The 18,213-nt window shown below is 41.7% G+C and overlaps 1 protein-coding gene across 2 annotated transcripts in view; it reads left to right on the plus strand.

Annotated features, from left to right (window-relative positions):
- Positions 1 to 5,021: 5,021 nt before the first annotated feature.
- Positions 5,022 to 18,213, plus strand: part of PLA2G4A (phospholipase A2 group IVA) — a 124,983-nt gene continuing 111,791 nt past the window's right edge. For both annotated transcript variants that reach the window (XM_038758438.1, XM_038758439.1), the window contains exon 1: positions 5,022 to 5,099. The gene's annotated coding sequence lies outside the window, so the exon portion shown is untranslated. The remainder of the gene's footprint in view (positions 5,100 to 18,213) is intronic.

Consider the following 18,213-nt stretch of genomic DNA (forward strand, 5'->3'; position numbering starts at 1 on the left):
TCAGTTTCTTCATCTGTTCTCCTTCCTCTTCAGGTTGGGTGTCCCATGGGGGATAGAGACTGTATCTTATCTGACAACCATATGTGCCCCAGTGCTTGGCATATAGTGAGTGCTTAGCAAATGTTATTACTATTATTATTATTGTCATATCATTATTATAGCTGCTACTTGATGGGATAGGTCCTGAGGTGGCCACATGACCGCCCAGCGTCATTACAAATTCGTGTTGCTCTGATGTCGCATCATCAATAACAAGTACTAATCTAGGTGTCCCTCTTGCCTGAAGTTGCTGCTGTAATTGATGAAACCAATGCGCGATTGTGATCTCTAGCAATTTGCTCAGGTTTATCTACAAGCTCCCTGATCTCTTCCGTCTTTCCAGAACCCATACGAAGTAAACGGCCCCTAAAATGCTTGAGGCTCCTGTAAACCTAGGGCAATGTTAAGCAAGACAGAAGGTCATAGCATGAATGATGGTTTAGAGATTCCAGCTGGCAACTTGAAATGGATATTCCTTTATGGCGTAATGGAAAGGGTGTGTGTTTGGAAGTCAGAGGACCTGAGTTATAGTCCCAACTCTTCGACTTACCCTCTCTATTATCTTGAGTCAAGGCATTAAATCACCTTGTCATTCATTCATTCATTCGATCGTATTTACTGAGCACTTACTGTGTGCAGAGCACTGTACTAAGCGCTTGGAGAGTACAATTCTGCAACAAATAGAGACAATCCCTACCCAAAAACGGGCTCACAGTCTAGAATTTGGGGAGAATGGTCCTACACTTGCCTAATCTGTAAAATGGGGGTATTAATCTCTACCCCTTCTATACCTCACAGTGATGCTGTGAGGACCAAATGAGATGAGTAATGTGAAAGTGATGTGGAAGAAAACATGTTAGACAAATTGAAGATTATTCTGCGTATTCCTACGTGCCTTGGAATTCGAGTCAGTGTTGGTTAAATGTGCAGAAAGCAGTGGATGGGTTGGGGAGGAAGAGCCACTTATTCAAGGGCAAGTCTTTCAAATTGTTGATGAAGAGAAGGAAATAAAAATAACTGGTTCTATAAATTAAAGCAAATTTCATTCTGCAGAAGTGGCCACTTCTGGAAAAAACTGGCACATCTTTCGATACGTCTTTCTTTCTCTTCTTGAGTCGGTGGTGAATCAGTGCTGCTCTTGGCATGACAGTCAAGCTGTCTGAAATTGCAGTATTATCTTCAAATCTGGCAAGTTTTTACAGACAAAAAGCTAGAGGTGTGTTTAGATTTTAACCTATTTGGCATCGCCTGGTTTGCACTAGAGAACCTGGGGCCTGTCTCCAGAGAGAATGAAGCCACTCAGAGCTGCTTATCGCTACAGCAACAACAGCAGCAATGACAAAGCAGCCATACCAGTAATTTCAATGAGCCTTACATAAAGAGAGTAGGAAACTCTCCAAAACCTGAGTTAGCAGCTTGGTTCCTCTAGAGGCCATGCAGAATGAATCAGAGAGTGGTTATTTGATGAAATTGAGCATAGATTGCCAATCCGGATGATGTCAGGAAAATTACAATCCTTCCCTTTCTTAACTGGGTTTGTGGCCCTGATGATTTTGAACTCTCCCCATTTATTTTGCTGGTCTAGAAAAAAGTGCTACAGTGTCAAAGATGGCTCTTTATCCTGGATCAGAAAAATAACCATCCATCCCATTTCATAATAATAATAATGATGGCATTTATTAAGCACTTACTATGTGCAAAGCACTGTTCTAAGCACTGGGGAGGTTACAAGTGATCAGGTTGTCCCATATGGGGTTCACAGTCTTAATCCCCATTTTACAGATGAAGTAACTGAGGCCCAGAGAAGTTAAGTTACTTCCCCAAAGTCACACAGCTGACAAGTGGTGGAGCCAGGATTTGAACCCCTGACCTCTGACTCCAAAGCTTGTGCTCTTTCCACTGGCACATACCATAAAAAAGGGGGAGGGAGGGCTTGAATGTTGCTCACATCCACAATGTATAGATCTGTGTTTCAGTATATTTACAAAAGCACTAACGTTTACATACTCACATACATTTATTTATATATTTTTGTGTATATGCATATATATATGAAATCCATATATTTTCTTATTGCAGAAACAGATCAAAAGACACTTTAAATTATTTATTTATATAAAGCTATGTTTCTCCCTCTAGATGGTGAACCCATTATAGTCCGGGAATGTGTCTATCAACTCTTTATTGTTATATTGTACTCTCCCAAATGCTCAGTACAGTGCTCTGCGCAAAGAGCTCAATAAGTGCCATAATGATGATGGTGATGATGATGATGAAAATGATAATGATGAGGATAAAAAGTATCAGATCTATATCTTCAGCAAAGTCTTAATAACTAGAACTAAAAAGTCAGTATAATCCTTAGGAGGTATAGGTTTTTCAACATTCTCTTCTGAGGATACTTGGAGTCTGGCCTTTCCAGAGCAAAACTGGTTGGGACATGATGAGGCAAGCACTTTTCAGGAAACACCTCTTGATCAGCTGGTCGAATGGCCGGTGGAATGCTGGTGCTCAATAATATGATGAAAGATCCCATCTCCGGTTTGTTTTATGTTTTTTTTTTCTTGAGGTAGATTAGATGAGAATGATAGAAACATTGTGGTAGGGAACTATTGGTCCTTCTCTTTTTTCAGGAGGTAGATTATAGGTGTGCTCTGCCACCTTTCAAGAAGTTCTGATCCATCATTCTGTTTAACAAAATGGGATTTGTTAGGTGATTCATTGGAAGGGACAGCCAGAGAATCAGCAGGGTGGGAAACAGAGCAGCAGCATATTGTTATGAAAAGCAGCGTGGCTCGTGGATGAGCCCGGGCTTGGGAATCAGAGGCCATGGGTTCTAATCCCCGCTCTGCCACTTGTCAGCTGTGTGACCTTGGGCAAGTCACTTCTCTTCTCTGAGCCTCAGTTCCCTCATCTGCAAAATGGGGATTAAGATTGTGTGCCCCACATGGGACAACCTGATCACCTTGTATCCCCCCACCCAGAGCTTAGAACAGTGCTTCGCACATAGTAAGCGCTTAACAGATGCCATCATCATCATTATTATTATGAATACAGAAGGTAGGGGACTGAAACACACCATTTTCTTTATCCATGCTAAAGAACAGCAGGATAAATAATTTGGCTATATTTTTAAATCCCTAAATAGAAGCCCTATGTGGGAATTGCTGGAGGGAAAGATGTCAATAACTCCAGATGTCAATTTATGGGTGGAACTCAAACTAAATAAATGGTGGGTCTGCTCAAAGGTAGTCACGCTATGTCTGCTTGCAGATTGAGTCCTTTGAATTAGACTGGTACTCTTTCCTCAGTACTTGGAGACCCTATTCCTCTAGAATGTGAGCCCCCTGTGAACCATGTCTGAATCAATATGCTTTTATTTTTCTCTAATGCTGAATATGCTTTGCTTATTGTAAGTGCTTTACTTTGTTAAGTAACTTAGTAAGTGCTTAAGTGTTAGTTACTATTATAGTGGCTCATAATTGTGACATTGTATTAGGTGGTTACTACGTGACAAACATTGTACTAAATGCTGGGGCAGGTACAAGATAATCAGGTCGAACATAGTCCTTGTCCCAGATGGAGCTCCCAGCATAAGCAGGAGGGAGAACAGGAACCAAATCCCCATTTAACAGATAAGGAAATTGAGGCACAGGGAAGTTAAGTGAATTGCCCAAAGTCACACAGCAGGTAAGTGGCAGATTCAAGGTTAGAACCCGGGATTTCTGACTCCTTGAGCAGCATGGCCTAGTGGAAAGAGCACGGGCTTTGGAGTCAGAGGTCATGGGTTCGAATTCTGGCTCCACCACATGTCTGCTGTTTGACCTTGGACAAGTCACTTAACTTCTCGAAGCCTCAGTTACCTCATTTGTAAAATGAGGATGAAAACTGTGAGCCCCACGTGGGACAACCTGATCACCTTGTATCCCCCCCAGCTCTTAGAACGGTGCTTCGCACATAGTAAGCGCTCAACAAAATGCCATTATTATCGTTATTATTATTTAGATTGTAAACTCGTTCTCTAGACTGTAAGCTCATTGTGGGTGGGGAATGTGTCTGTCTATTGTTATATATTGCACTCTCCTAAGCATTTGGTACAATGTTCTGCCCACAGTAAGCACTGAATGAATGAGTGAATGCTCTTTCCCCTAGTCCACACTGCTTCTCACTGAAAACCTACATTTCCTGATTCAAACATCAACCTCATTTATCTATCTTCTTTTTTTTTAAAAAAATGTTATATGTTAAGCAATTACTACGTGCCAGGCACTATACTAAATGTTGGCATAGATCAAGATATTGCGGTTCAACGAAGTCTTTGTGCCACAAAGGGCTCACTGTCTTAATTCCCATTTTACAGATGAGATAATCAAGGCACAGAGAAGTTAACTGACTTGCCCAAGGTCACACAGCAGAGAAGTGGCAGAGCCGGGATCTTTTTTCAGAACAAACAGCAATGTACAGGGAAAAAAAAAAGTATTTATTTTGATTTATTTGTGTGTGTATGTGTTTGAGAAACCTCGTAATAGATTGCTGTCTTTACAGCTGGTCCTCTAACAACTCCCTTTAAAAGGGCTCAGTTTTTCACCTTTGTAGACCTATTTGACTTGGCTTCTTTCTCATAAACCTTCCACTGCTGTAAGAAATCTCCAAATGCCATTCCTTAGAATGATCTCCTTGGTATGCTTATAAAATGAGGAAGTCATAAACTTCAACCACGAAAAAGAAGCCACCTATAGGGAGTGCTTTTATCTATATTTTAACGTCAAATGTTTTTCACCTTCCAACATTTCTCTAGCTCGATGCTACTGGTCTTTGACTACTTTGAATTGTGGAACCTAAAACCTCTTTCTTGATGGCGGGATCATCCTTTCCTTTCTTTTTGAATTCCACCTTAAACGTCACGTCTTAGAGCCCAAGTAGACCAGCCCACATGTTTTAAGTTCCTCCCACTATTCAAGTCTTAGAAATCTCTTATGTTCAGGCACTGAAAAAAGGATCCTGCTCCAGAAAGCTAGAGGAATAGTCGGGCCTTGGAGAAACCACAGGACCCCAGAACTGTAAGCAATTTATTTCTTCTTCTTCCTGTTCTCTTTCTATCTTATCCCCAGCTGCTGCTAAACTTCCGAAAGTGGATCGGGAGCAGAGACCGGGCTTTAGTTGACAGCTTTTTTGTTGTTGTTGTTGCAATGAAGAAAGGTGGCTCCCTCCTTTCCCTTCCCCGGGTTGAAATGCCACCCAGAGGGTCTCAAGTGACAGCCTTGACTCCAACATTTTAAACCTGTGAAGGTGTGGGAGGATTTTCCACGTGATCCTGTAACCCCTTAGTTGCCAAGAGCCACCATCAGGACATCTGGAGCTTAGTGGGGAGAAGGGATCTGTTTCTTCCTTGGGCTTTTTAAAATGCCTTTCCATTTTAATCAACCCCCTGCCTCTCCTCCACAACCCCCGCCGCCCCCCTGGCAGCGATACATTGCAGGAGACCAGCGTTGCCACAGAGAGAAAGGAAAGCAAAGCTCAGAGAGCAGCCTGATGGGGTTAAAAGAGTATCAGGGATGAGACGTGTTTTCCCTGTTTTTCATGAAAAAAATTAACCTCTGAGTTGGCAAGAGCAGCAGAGACGAGAGGGTTTCGGTTTAAACACATTTTGAAAGAGCGGTCAGGGCAGTGACAGGGCAAGAGATATTTAGCTGGGGAGGTATGTGTGATTTGAATATCTTTGCATCAGACCCATCAACCCAGACATCAGGCAGGTTGGCTTGTAAGTCCCTTTAAAACTACGTACATTGGCTTTCCAGTTATTCAGTGTCTGAATGTCCTATGCATGTGTAGTATTTGCAAGGATTTACACCAGTTCTTCTGGTGACTAATGTTATTCCTTGACGTTTTAGGCACTCAGAGAGGAGCATAATATCATCCTATTAAGTGCAGTGTTGAAGTACACAAACAATATAACCAGCAGTTTGCTCCTCCCCAAGTGCCTCTAGTAACAGCTCTAACAGTCCTCTGATTGTCTGAAAGAATATTGCTGCTTCCCCCAAAGAACCATTAAGATTGAAAAGAAACTGGGATAATCGGACTCACTTTGTTTGGTCGAATGTATTTATTCAGAGCACCAGTTTCCTCACTCGAGGGTTTTTGTTTCTGAGAGAGAGGAGGATTTTTATAGGCTTGAAGAAGACATGATGAAGAACAAAATACTTTGGCTCATTTTTTTGGTCTTTTTTTCTCTAAATATCTGGGATATGTTCTTTTACATAAATTACAATAAAGATTTATAAACCTTAGGGAATAGTCATAGCATTAAACAAGGTTCTTCTGTTTCAAGGTTCTAAACGGTAATCTTTAATCATGTTTTGGTTTAAAACTGTCTACAAACTTATAAAACAGAGCAAGTTGTTTCCATCCTATGCTCTCTGGTTAAGAAGGTAAAGTGTTTGGATTGCAACTACTTGTACACTATAAAGCCTATGACTCCTAAGAATTTATTTATCAATCAGTGATATTTATTGAGCACTTACTGTGTGTGGAGCACTGTACTAAGCACTTGGGAGGCTACAATACCACTGAATCAATCCATGATTGACAGGGGAGGCTGAGGGTGACAGTACACATCTCTGTTCAAAATTTGGAAATTTCCGCCTAGAGGCATATTGAGACTTGTCTGCTCAGTTTGCTCTTTAAATAAGATACCGGTATGAGCTTCATGGGAGAAGTTTTGGTAATTATATGGCTTTCTTTTACTGTAGACTACTTCCTTTAGCCTCCTGAATGAAGCAATCATTGTGAAATGCACAGAGAAGTCAATGTTGAATCTGCTAGAGCTAAAACAGTTTTTCAGATTTCCTGTGGAGGAAGCGCAGTTTTTATTAGGAGCCAGCCCAGCCTCTGTTTAACATTACTGATGACTTGAAGAAGCACACCGCACTCAGTGGACACCCAATAAATGCCAGTATTACTGCTAATCGAGAAGCAACATGGTCTAGGGGAAAAAAAAGAACACAGGCCTTGGAGTCAGAGGACCTGAGTTCTAATTACAGAAGCAGGATGGCTCAGTGGAAAGAGCCTTGGCTTTGGAGTCAGAGGTCATGGGTTCAAATCGCAGCTCTGCCAATTGTCAGCTGTGTGACTTTGGGCTAGTCACTTCACTTCTCTGTGCCTCAGTTACCTCAACTGCAAAATGGGGATTGAGACTGTGAGCTCCCCCGCCCCCGTGGGAGAACTTAATCACCTTGTAACCTCCCCAGTGCTTAGAACAGTGCTTTGTACATAGTAAGTGCTTAATAAATGCCATTATTATTATTATTATTAATTCTGACTCTCCCTCCTGTCTGCCATGTGACCTTGGACAAGTCACAACTTCTCTACGTCTCAGTTACCTTATCGGTTAAAATGGGGATTAAGACCGTTAGCACTGTGTGGGACAGGGATGTGTCCATCCTGATTATCTGGTACCTACCCATGTGCTTAGTAGAGTGCCTAACACATAGTTAAGTGCTTAACAAATGCCATTAAAAAAAATTGAGGCAGGTCAACCTGACGGACCCAGAAGAAACATTAAAGAGTAATAGAACTCTCAGACAGCAAAGTAACCCATTCTTATGAGATCCAAATAAAGAGAGAATATGGTTTTGTGACATTCCAGATACCATTTCTTACCCAAAACTTGGTGTCCGCTAACTTAGAAAGTGCCAGGCAGATGATTGAAAGGAACAGGTCTATCATCAATTTTTGAAAGACTGGATTTGACCCTTGAAAATCTTTGAAAACATTCATTAAAAAAAATAGGCCCCCACAGGAAGTAATAGGCACACATACCCTCTCAAGCATGGCTATGCATGTATATGCGCAAGCACACACACACATGCACACACACACACTTTATCTTGTAGGGTTCCAGTTTTGGAGAATGACTTCACGTTGTGGTGGTGGAAAGAGCCAGCCTGTGGTAAATTTCCTTTCACGGCTGCTGGCATATTCCGCCTGGCTCTATATCAGCCAAAGTGAAAAATCACTACTTCTTGAATGATAAAAGTTCGGATTTCCACATTAGGGAATTTGCCAGAGAAATAGGTCTCCCCCATCCTGCCTAAGTCGGCTTTCCCCATTTCTTTGGGTTCCCTCTTCCACACACGAGGCCCTCCGGGTCACCCCCCGTTCTTTATCCAGGGGTGGCACAAGGGAAGAGAGAGAAGTTGGAGGCATTGGAGGAGGGGTAACGCCCTTTCCGCCCCCCAACCCACCCGGTGTTCCGCTTCTGCTGTACAATATCTCATCAGGAAGTTTTTTTTTCTTTTTTTAAATGGTATTTGTTAAGCACTTATTATGTGCCAGGCACTGTGTTAAGCGCTGGTTGGACAGTCCATGTCCCACATCATCAATTGTATTTATGGGGCTCACAATCTTAGTCCTCATTTTACAGATGAGGGAACTGAGCCAAGGTGAAGTGAAGTGACTTGACCAAGGTCACACAGCAGACAAGTGGCGGAGCTGGGATTAGAACCCAGGTCCTTTTGATTCCTGGGTCCGTGCTCTATCTGGTAGGCCACACAGCTTCTCAAGGAAGTCAGGGGAGAAGAGGGGACTGTGAAGGAGAAGAAAGTTGGAAGGTATTGAGGGCTTCCTCACTCACTGGTGGACTGGTGGCATACTCAGAATGCTAGTGGGGGGGCATGGACCCCATCCAACTCTGGAGAGGGGGCATCCCTCAGAGCGATGTACTGTACTAAGCACTTGGGAGGTAAAGAGGTGACACATTCCCTACCCACTGGGGCTCACACACTAGTCTCTAGACTCCAAGCTCATTGTGGGCAGAGAATGTGCCTACAAATTACATTCTATTATACTCTCCCAAGTGCTTCGTACAGTTCTCTTAAGAAGCAGTCAACAAATACCACTGATTGATTGATTGATATGGGGGACATGAACATAAAAAGAAAATACAACTAGAAAGGTCAAAATGAATAATTTCTGCGTAGTGAGGGTTTGGGAGGAGGAAGCCCAGCTGCCTTTAAGGAACCCAATCAGCTTTCTTCCTCCTGTTTATACACTCTCTTCTCCCACTTCACTCCAGCTCACACTCTTGATTCCTCTGTAGCTAACTACTCATTGTGCCTCATTGTCATCTTTCCTACTGTGAATCTCTTGCTCAGGTCCTGCCTCTTCCTGGAACTCCCTCCGCTCTCCCCATCTTCAGATTCCTTCTGAAATCCCACCTCCTCCAAGAAACCTTCTCCTATTAATGTTGAATCTCCCTATCTTGCATCCCCCAAATTCTACTTCTGCACTTGTGCCACCTCAGCGCTTAGTATTTGTGAACCCCCAAAGCATGAATACATGTATTTTTATATATTTTATATAATAAATATGATTGATTAACGCATGTATTTTGAAAAACTATTGGTTCCTTCTCTCTACAATTTACTTTAGTATCTGTCCCCCAACTAGACTGTAAACTATTTGAAGGCAGGGATCGTGTCTGCTAATTATATTGTTCTCTCCCAAGTGCTTAGTACAAAACTCTGCAAACAGTAGACACTCAAGTTCTGCCGATTGACCGATCAGTGGTCTTCCACTCATTGTTGGCTTTGCAGTCATGTAAATAAAAATTCATTTTTACAGAGTTTAGGTGAAGACTGTTTTAGAGGCAGGCTGTGTGGACAGGCCCATTTAGCCTCTAATTGGAAGGAAACTCTTTTTCTGAAGCATTTCCCTGCCTCTCTTCTCCCTGACCTAACTGTCGGCCTTAGCCAAAGCATCTTTATAGTGGGGTGGGGGGGTCAATGAGTGGGATAGAGTGATTGAATGAAGAATTATCTGATGTACTCATAGTTCTGTTCTATAAATCCGAGGTTTCCTGGACTGAGTTCAGGATGATGCGTCATCCAGGAACTAATTCTACATCAGTCCTAATCAGAGAGGGAATGATTTAAGAGACAGAATTAATAAAAATAATAATAATAATGATTTTTGTTAAGCACTTACTATATGCCAAGTACTGCTCTAAGCACTGGGGTAGATACAAGGTAATCAGGTTGTTCCATGTGGGGCTCACAGTCTTAATCCCCATTTTACAGATGAGGTAACTGAGGCACAGAGAAGGTAAAAGGCTTGCCCAAGGTCACACAGCAGACAAGTGGTGGAGCCGGGATTAGAACCCATGTTCTTTGACTCCCAAGCCCTTGCTCTTTCCACTAAGCCGTGCTACTTCTCTAGCACAGGGATGGGCAGTTCTGTCCTATCACCACACTTTCTTCTCTTCTTCTGTCTGATGCTGCCTCAGGGCTAACATCAGTTGTGATTTAAGAAACACATAATTGAAAGACATTTGCCAACTTTAAAATTTCCACACAGTGACAAAAATGACCTGTTGCTCAAAGGAATTGAAACCACAGAAATGGTGGACCAATAGTGGAGTAGCTAAACTTCAAAAAGTTTTTTTTCCCTTTTGGATACCTTCAAGAAACCATCTGCTTTGCTGCTAGCTTTCATAGGCATTGAAAATGGAGCTGGAAAACCTTTAGCAATATTCTTTAGGCAGTCTTCCTGATAAATCAATGTAATCATCAAAAAGGCTTCCTGATTACATTTTTAGCCTATTCACATTATTAGCACTACAGATGTTTCTTAAAAAATTAGCATTACTTGGAGTTTAATCCATTCAGTATATTTTTTCATGGTTCTATTAAAGAAATCTATTTTGATTCTACCTGAACTTTTCTCCAAAGGCCATTTGTGAAGACAGAGACTGTATTGTGTACTGAAAGCTAATTTGCAAATTAGTGGAAAACTTGGGAAGAGGATGGAATATTTTATCCAAGTGAAACTACAAAAACACATGATACTTTGTGGAACTTCAAAATGCATGTTGCTGTTTGGCAATATTGTGTATAAGCTATTGTAGATAGACTCAAACTGCCATTATGTTATCAAAACTGCTTCTGAAACATGGTGAATTGATCAGAAGTTGTGCGGATTGGGGTGCATGGATAAAACCTATGGAATTTAGTGTCAGGGATGCTGGAGATATTAATGGGGTAGAGGTGAAAAGAAACATAGCATGAGAGGCCGATATTCTGCAGAGAACTGTGGGATAATTTTTCTTTTGGATTTCCAAACCCCACGGTTTCAGAAAGGGCTAGTTGTAGTCCCCTCAAGGGAGAATGAATTGTGCCTGAACTACTCTTTCTGAACAAACTGCTCCTGGATAGACACAGGAACTGGTGAGATAAATTTATTTCTCCTGAGGGGTTTTGGAAAAGCATGGAAAGTGCTCTGCACATAGTAAGCGCTCAATAAATACGATTGATGATGATGATGATGATGATGGAAAAGCGAGGAATTGATAAGTAATTCTGTAGATGACATGACTGCCTAATTCAAATTGTTCATTTAAATATAACCCAAATAATTTTCTACTACTTCAGTAGTAAAAATACTTCGGTGTATTCTCCTGTTGTCTACCAGCACTATGCTAGAAGCTTGAATTAGTTCAGCTCACTTTTGGTATTGTTTAATAGTGTGTAAAGCTGCACTCTCCTTAATAGTGCATTGTGAACCCTTAATAGTCTGAGTTAATATTTCTTCTAAGGTGCCTCAGAGTCATTAAGGAAATGCCACAGGATTTCCAAGATGCTATTATAATCCTAGTACAATGCTCTGCACGAAGTAATTGTGATTTATTAGAAATAATGTGGACTTGTAGAAACAGCATGGACATGAATGTCTGAGGACCTGAATTCTAATCCCAGCTCTGCCCCTGGCCAGCTATGTGACCTTGGGCTGGTCACTTGACTTCTCCTTGCCTCTGTTTCCTCCTCTGTAAAATGGGGATTAAATGCCTATTCACGCTCCTCCTTAGACTCTGAGCTTGCTATGGGTGGGGGATTGATTGTATTGTATGTTTCCCCAGTGCTTAGTACAGTGCTTGGCACATATAAGGCACGTAACGATTACTATTATTATTGACCATCTTTAAGAGAAAGGGGTGAGAGCCAATTTGAAACTATCAGGCAACAAGTGCCAACAAGTCTGTCCCCAGAATCCTTTCAAGTAGACTACTGAGGAATATAATGTTAGTTAATTATAGTATTTATTAAGCATATACTGTATTCCAAGACTAAATTAAGGGTTGGAGTAAGTTCAAGACAACCAGATTAGATATAGTTCCTGTCCCTTATGCGGTTCATAATCTTATTAATCAGTGTTTTTTTCTTTTTGTAGCATTTACTGTGTGCAGAGCACTTACTAAGCACTTGGGAGAGCATGCTACAACAGAGTTGGTAGACATGGTCCCTGTCCACAGAGAGCTTACAGTTTAGAGGGAATCTAAGAGGTAGGGAGAGTAAGAATCTTACCCCATTTTACAGGTCGGGAAACCACATCACAGAGAGGTTGAGTGACTTGCCCAAGGTCACACAGGAAGCCAGTGAGAGACGTTGGTCTAAAACATGACTCCCACATTCATACTATTTTTACTAAATTAGTCAACTGCGTACTACCTACATTAGACTCTGGAAGAAGATGCGTAGTATTGATTTGACTCAACATTAAGAGCCCTCTCCACCTGTCTTATCCTAATAATCTGAAGAACTGGGATTTATAGACATCATTGCAGATTGAATGGGCAAGGAATGTGTCTGCTTATTGTTATAGTGTACTCTCCCAAGCGCTTAGTATGGCGCTCTGCGCACAGTAATCACTCAATAAATACGATTAAATGAATAAATAAATGAAGTGGTTAGAATTTCTGTGGGAATGTTTTTGGTATTTATTTTGACAACTCAGCTATACCGAAAGCATTTTTAGTCTCATTTTGTAAGCATGAATGATTCTGCTAATTATCTCCCCATTATCAGTCAGCAGATCAATGACAGTAGTTAAGTAGAACTCAAAAGCAGTAGCATTCTATCTAACCACTTGTCCCAAACCTGATGACATTACTTTCCAGATAACCTTAGGGTTGAGTTTCCGTTTCCACATCTTTCTATTGCTCTAATCCCCGAACTGCCCTCCATCACTAACAAGGAGGCCCATGGAACAGAGAAAACAGTCCAAAATGGCATGGCTTGAAGTTCCTTTTAAGGTTGTAGCTTCTCTAGTCAAAGCCATGAAAAATGGAAAAACTCCTGAATCTGATGACAGGCCTGAAAAAGTTTATAAATTAGGAAGAGGCCTGATCCTCGTACACCTTGACTCAACTTTTCCTCAACCTATGGAACATGGAATAAATGCCATGAGAGTTTACAGTTGCTGGCATCATCTCTGTTTTCAAGAAGAAAAGGGAGAGATTTGGTTTTGAAAATTACTGGGGAAATCTCCCTGCTCTCCACCGCAGTCAAGATTCTAGCCAAAATTTTCCCAGACAGATCTCGGGAGAACAAAGATGACTCTAAATGGTCTGAATCACAAAGTGGCTTTCAGACCGAAAAGCAGCACAGAAGATAGGATCTTTGCAGCAAAGAGCAACAGATCTCCGTACTCGACTCTGTGCTTGCTAACTTCCCCAAAGCATTTGACACCATCAATAGATAAAGGTTCTGGCAATTATTAAGAAAATTAAGCAGCTGTCCTGAGAACATTGGCAAATCCTGAGAGACAGCATAGCTTAGTGGAAAGAGCACGATCTTGGGAGTCAGAAGCCCTGAGTTCCGATCCTGGCTCTGCCATTTGTCTGCTGTGTGACACTGGGTAAGTCACTTAGCTTCTCTGTGCTTTGATTTTTTTTATGCTATTTGTTAAGTGCCTACTATGTGCCAGGCACTGTACTATATTCTGGGGTAGATACTAGCAATCAGGTTGGGCAAAGTCCATGTTCCACATGGGGCTCGCAGTCTTAATTCCCGTTTTACAGCTGAAGTAACTGAGGTGCAGAGAAGTTAAGCAGTTTGCCCAAGGCCACACAGCAAAAATCTTCTGTAAAATGAGGATTTAATTATCATCTCTCCAATTTAGACTGTGAGCCTCTTGTGGGAAAGGGACCATGTCTGATCTGGTGAACTTGTATCTACCCCAGTGCTTAGAACAATGCTTGAAGCCTACTAAGCATATAACAAATACCATAAAAAAAAATCCATGGACTCTCACATGACAGAATGGTTGGACATATCAGGACTGAAGATATCTTGTCTAACCCTTTCAGGGCTGTGTGGAGTGGTCAGTTGTATTCAACATATTCCAGTCTGCCATAATTGAAGATACAACAAAAGACCTGGGATTTCATAAATAAGAATTGTGATATTTGTTAAGCGTTTACTATTGTGCCAAGCCCTCTATTAAACTGGATACAAGACAATCCAATTGGAACCGGACTCTTTTCCACTGGGATTTGCAGTCTAAGGGATAGGGAAAACAGGTATTCAAATCCCCATTTTAGAGATGAGGTAATTGAGGCACAGAGAAGCGTGACTTAGCGGAAAGAGCACAGGCTTGGGAGTTAGAGGTCATGGGTTCTAATCCCGGCTCCGCCACTTGTCAGCTGTGTGACTTTGGGCAAGTCACTTACCTCATCTGTAAAATGGGGATTTAGACTGTGAGCCCCATGTGGGACAACCTGATTACCTTGTATCTACCCCAGTGCTTAGAACAGTGCTTGGCACATAGTAAGTGCTTAACAAATACCATCATTATTATCATTATTATACACCTCCAAACAAGAAGGAGGATCCTGTCAGAGACAGAATTCTAAAACTATCAGTGTAGATTAGTACACTCAGATTTCCACGATTGAAGATTTTAATCCTTGTCCTGGCTATGGCCAGTCCCATTTGACATCCTCCCCTCTTTCCCAGAAAGAAACATGGTCGGGACGTGATTGAGCCACAGCCTGATCAATAAATACAGTGGATTGATTTATTGATTGCTACCCGGTTTGATTCAAAGCAGAGTCAGAGAAGGGCTCAAGGTGCTTGAGTATTGCTATTAGTATTATGGTACTTATTAAGTGCTTACTATGTGCCAAGCACATGTCAGCTATGTGACTTTGGGCAAGTCACTTAACTTCTCTGTGCCTCAGTGACCTCATCTGTAAAATGGGGGTGAAGACTGTGAGCCACCCGTGGGACAGCCTGATCACCTTGTAACCCCCCAGCACTTAGAACAGTGCTTTGCACATAGTAAGCGCTTAATAAATGCCAGCATTATTATTATTATTATTATTATTACCAAGCAGTGTACTAAACACTGGGCCATATACCAGATAATCAGGTAGGACACAGTCTCTGTCCCACATGGGGTTCACAGACGAAATAGGAGGGAATAGGATTTAATCCCCATTTTACAGATGAGGTAACTGAGGCACGGAGAAGTTAAGTGACTTACCAAAGGTCGCACAGCATACGCGTGGTGGACCTGGGAGAAGAACCCAGTTTCTCTGAGTCCTAGGCCCGTGGTCTTTCCACTGGGCCATACTTCTTGGTTCTCATTCTGCAGCTTCTGAAGGAGAACTCTGAACTCTGAACTCTGAACTATCAGAATTCTGAAGGAAGCAATGGAGCCTCATTTTTTTTTATAATGGCATTTATTAAGCGCTTGCTATGTGCAAAGCACTGTTCTAAGTGCTGGGGAGGTTACAAGATGATCAGGTTGTCACACGGGGGGCTCACAGTTTTAATCCCCATATTTACAGATGAGGTAACTGAGGCACAGAGAAGTGAAGTGACTTGTTCAAAGTCACACAGCTGACAGTTGGTGAAGCTGGGATTTGAACCCATGACCTCTGACTCCAAAGCCTGGGCTCTTTCCACTGAGCCACGCTGCTTCTCTGTATTTCCCTAGAAGCAAGTTTTCCCTAGAATTTGCCAACAGGTAGCCAACTTGGATTTTTGAGAGAGCTCTTCCAGTCTCTGTATTGCAGGGGAGAGGACAGCATTCAAAAAGGGGTATATGTAATTTATATATATATACATATATATATATATATATATATATATATATATATATACGCAATTCGTTTATGTTTAATAATGTCATTCTCCCCATCTAGACTGTAAGCTTGTTGTGTGCGAGGAATGCATCTACCAACTCTTTTATATTGTACTCTCCCAAGCGCTTAGTACATTGCTGTACACACAGTAAGCACTCAATAAAATATGGTGGATTGATTAATTGATAGACCATATTTATGCCAGGGCCTTGTGAATACAGACACACTAAAAAAAATAGCATTTCCCATATGTTTCCAAAGTGTCTCCAGCATATTTTTTCACTGACAGTGAAGATATAGCCATCCTGTTCTTCATCCTCACCTTGCCTTCCTCCTCCTCATTCCAGTTGGTGGAAAAACTGCTGTTTGGGTGCAAAATAAGGAGGGTGTAAGTCTGGGCAATCATAGAACCATTTTTACTCAATGCTCATCATAACTTTCAAAGTCCTGGTGGAGTGTTTTCCCTGGGGTCTTTCAGTTTGCTGTTTACCTCTGGGATAATGACATGATGTTCCTGACTGAAGCAATGGTGAGATGTTACCAAGAAAAGTCAGCAATTAAAGAGGGAACGAAGCAGCCACAGACCCAACAGAAATGTAAACACAGCACAAGGAAGAGGAGGATCTTTGCAAAAAATTGCAAAACATGAAGGAAGAGAAAGGTAGGGGCTAGGAGGAGTAGAGACTGTTACTAAATTTAGAGACACGCCATATTTACCACAATTCTTAATTCTCTTTTGCCCTCTAGCAAGGAGATAGAAGAAACTCCATCCCATCTGCAGGGCCTTGACTATAGTTAGGGTAGCACACAGACAGAAACCTTCTCTTTGTTCCTAGATCTCGCTTGCTTATCGGGCTTCCTACCCCTTGCCCATGTCCTGCCACTGACCTGGAATGCCCTTCCTCCCCAAATCCACCAGACAATTACTCTCTCCTGCTTCAAAGCCTTACTGAAGTCACATCTCCCCTGGGAGGCTTTCACTGACTCAGAACCCCCTTTCCTCTTTCCCTACTCCCTTGTGTCACCTGACTTGCTCCCTTTGTTCTTCCCCCCCCCCCCCGCCCCATAGCACTTATGTACAGATCTGTAATTTATTTTTTTATATTAAGGTCTGTCTCCCCACTAGACTGTAAGCTCACCGTGGGCAGGGAATGTGTCTGTTTATTGTTGTATTGTACTCTCCCTAGCGCTTGGTGTGGTAAGTACAGTAAGCGCTCAATAAATACGATCGAGTGAATGAATGAATGAATGAATGAAAGCATATCAATAAATACGAATGAATGAATGAATGAATGAGTGAATGAATGAATGAAAGCATATCGATATTATCAACGGCAGAAGGCAGTGGATTATTGTGACTATTACTGTAGAATTTCTTCAAATGAACAGAATGAGTGCAGTTAATGTGTTCTTTCAGTGATGTATAAACAACTACTTGTTTGCGTGGGAAGAGGAATTCTTTAAGAGAAGAATTCTTTGAGAAGCAGCGTGGCTCAGTGGAAAGAGCCCGGGCTGTGGAGTCAGAGGTCATGGGTTCAAATTCTGGCTCTACCAATTGTCAGCTGTGTGACTTTGGGCAAGTCACTTTACTTCTCTGGGCCTCAGTGACCTCATCTGTAAAATGGAGATGAAGACTGTGAGCTCCCTGGGGACAACCTGATCACCTTGTAACCTGCCCAGTGCTTAGAACAGTGCTTTGCACATAGTAAGCGCTTAATAAATGCCATTATCATTATTATTATTATTTAAGTAATTTGGTCCAACATTTGTAAGTACACATTTTGCCATGGTGGTTCAGTTTTAGCGAAGCATATCGGGCAACTGGGAAATGAAATATTTTTATGGTTATTACTCGCAAATTCTTTAAGTTGGTTTATTTTCCTTTCATTCATTCATTCATTCAATCATATTTATTGAGCACATATTGTGTGCAGAGCACTGTACTACGTGCTTGGGAAAGTACAATATAGCAATAAACGGATACCTTCCCTGCCCACAGCAAGCTCCAATATGCAGTCTGAATAGACACAGGTTACTTTCTCTGCAGAGGGGAAACTCTTTAAGGTAACAAAAAACTCCTTATGAGCAGGCAACACATCTACAGACTGTTATGTCATACTCTCCCAAGTGCTTAGTGCAGTGCTCTGCACACAGTAAGCATTCAATAAATATGATGGATTTATTGAAAACACTTTCCCAAAAGACTTTTCCTCCCCCTTCTAGACTGTGAGCCCATTGTTGGGTAGGGATTG

This window comes from Tachyglossus aculeatus, chromosome 16, assembly GCF_015852505.1.
Source record: "Tachyglossus aculeatus isolate mTacAcu1 chromosome 16, mTacAcu1.pri, whole genome shotgun sequence".
Taxonomy (NCBI): Eukaryota; Metazoa; Chordata; class Mammalia; order Monotremata; family Tachyglossidae; genus Tachyglossus; species Tachyglossus aculeatus.